The sequence below is a fragment of the Limulus polyphemus genome, unplaced genomic scaffold, assembly GCF_000517525.1.
Source record: "Limulus polyphemus unplaced genomic scaffold, Limulus_polyphemus-2.1.2 Scaffold1523, whole genome shotgun sequence".
NCBI lineage: Eukaryota > Metazoa > Arthropoda > Merostomata > Xiphosura > Limulidae > Limulus > Limulus polyphemus.
The window spans coordinates 253,392-256,453 of record NW_013667133.1 but is presented as its reverse complement, the minus strand read 5'-3'; positions in this window follow the sequence as shown (position 1 = coordinate 256,453).

The following is a 3,062-nucleotide window of genomic DNA, read 5'->3' as shown; positions in this document are numbered from 1 at the left end:
GCTGCTCTTGTATTGCTGCCATCAAGTCTGCTAAGCTGTAGTTTTATTTTCCGCCTCTCGTTTCCATTTTTTTTTATCGTTTCACTCTCTGACACCAGTTTGTTACGTCTCCGTCTGTTAATTGATTTTTCCGTAACTTCTTTCCGATGAAACTTTAGCGACACAAGTCCTTACTTAATAAAACTGGCTTATTCTTTCTGAATATAACTTTACCGATACACTTATTTTCAACAGTCGCTCTTTTACAAACGTTTTAACAACGAACGTTAACTTCAACAATACTTCCGACTGCAGTTCAATTACTCACTACCTACACACACATTATTGTCCCGTCACGTTGACACCCTCTTATATATACCAGACTACCCTATGTCTAGTAATCTCCCGACAATTCACGAAGGTACAAGATATTTCCAGAAAGCAGGGGGGGGGGGGCGTGACACTAGTATATATGTACTGATGCTTTTGATAAATGTGTGATAATTATGAATTAAGAAATAGTTGAACATAGATTATTATATTGAATACTTGAAAAGAGATCCAAAAACAGAGTTGCAACAAATGATAAAACACAAGACACTATAAAATCATAATAAAAAAATTTAGCTTCTTATATTCTTAAACTTAATTATGTTACTGTTTATCCTCCAAAATTGTTATAAGAATGGAAATGTAATGTGCTTAATAAGATTAAAACTAAACTTACAGATACTAATTAAAATAAATTTCAAGTGGATTTCACTTTTTTAAATGAAAAATGTAACTTAAAAATCGCAAGAAAAATATCTAATTTTGCCAGTTGACAAAAATTTCTGTGATTTTGTAAGGATTCCTGTGTTCAAGTAATGATTAATGAAGTTAACTTAGAAAAGTTTCAATTTGTAATAATAAGAAACTGTTGTCAATAATTTAATTAAAACTTCAAAGAAATTCATTCTAAAACAAATCCATATTTAGTTATACCTTTATATTTATATATATACATACATGCTGTACTTAAATTATACAAATCTCTTGTTAAATTTAAATTATTTCTAGCTCAGTTACAACGTGTTTAAACAATCAACTACTGTACTGGATAAAATACTTAGCCTTTTATTTGAGAAGGTTAAACATGATGATAAACATAATTTTTGGATTATAGAAAATAATCAACCTATTTTACGTACACATGAATGCTTAAATCAAGCTTAATTAGCCAAGTTAGTTCATGCTTTTGATTTCACTAGTTTCTTCAGAATGATTCCTTTAAAGTATCTTGTTCGTTTTAAACTTATTAATAAAATAATTTTTGATTTATATATTATACTAAATTATGAAAAAATTACTGCTATGAAGGTTAAAGATTTATTAGGTTTTTGTGTTTCTAATAAATTTATTTTCTTTGGAGATCAATTTTATAAATAAACATTAGGTATCTTGATGGGTGCATATTATTCCACATGCATTGCCAATCTTTATCTTTCTGAAAATATGATCATAGAAAACGCCTCCGATTCTGATTTATTTGATTTAACATCGCTTTGAAAATCCCATCATAATATTAGTATTTTTGTGCCTGTTGATTGTGCAAATTTTAACTTCTCTTAATTCCTTCTTTTCTGTAACACCAATATACGTGACATAAACAGCGACTAGCTGTGTTCGTGAACTTTCTTTCTTTCTTCTTTTATGCAAATATTATCAGATTAACATATTATCTAGCCAAACCTTCGTGTTGTTATGCTAGGATAGTAAACCAGTGTACTATTATTTCTCTGAAACAGGAATACCACACATACAAAAACAAAATATCTGAATAATTTCTACAACTAAGTAATCTACAGTAATTTTCAACGTAATAGATGCTTAGATAATAACATGGAGAACTCTCATGTATTTGACACAGTCATTTCCTTCTCCTACATGGGAACTCACATTCATGTGTTAGACGAAGTTTGACAATGATTTTTTTTTATTCATAAAATCAGTTTTGGTTAAAAGATCCCTTAGAAATCTTCCTCTACTGCCATATTAAATGCGAAGGGAGCGAAGTGGAGAAAGTTGCACAGAACTCAAGGTTCTTAAACTTCTGAATGGAAAGACTATAAAATGTGCTGTGGATTATTATGGACCACGTTATACCAACAAAGAAAATGAAAAATGTAGACAATTCAATAAAATTCAGGCACCTTTTATATCCATAGTGGATCGTTAGAACAGAATGACTTTGGCTAAGGAAGAGCCATAAAATGGTGAATGCTTTTGGTAGACTTAAAAGACCACTATGTCTGCAGACTTACAACGCTAAAAACCGGGTTTCAACACTCGTGGTGGGCAGAGCACAAATAGCCCATTGTGTAGTCTTGTGCTTAACTACAAACAAATAAGGCCACCTACCCATTTTCATAGCAGCATCACACGTACAGAAAATAAAACGTTTCTTGTACTTAAAATTTTCAACAGGGCAGTGTGAAAATGGAGATATATACACACTTATATACCTTTAAATTTTTCTTGCCTTTATATAAAGTTGATGCTTCCTTTAGGTTAACTCTTAAAATAGTAACTCTCTCTTGCACGGTGAGCTACAATTTAAATAAATAAAATTCAGCTGCACAAGCTACAAAATTTGCATTATTTCGCTTTACTTCTGTCATACAAATAATCACAGAAACTGTATTTGTATATTATAATATTCAAAGCATGAGATATACAACAAAATGCATATTGTCTAAAAACGAAATTACAGCGCTTCTAGTGGCGTATGCTTGTATGCTCAAACATCCACATCAGTTTCACAATTTTTTAAAGATATATAATATTGTCACGTCTCTGTTCGTTAGTTAATTTTCCGTAACTTCGTTCCGACGAAACTTTAGCGACACAAGTCCTTTCTTAAATAAAACTGGTTTATTCTTTCTGAATATAACTTTGCGATACACTTAACTTCAACAGTCGCGCTACACTTCTCAACGAACTTCTCACGTGCTCGAGTTCAATTACTCACTACTACACTGTTGTCCCGTCACGTTGTCAACGTCTTATATTTATATATATATATATTTATATATATATATGTA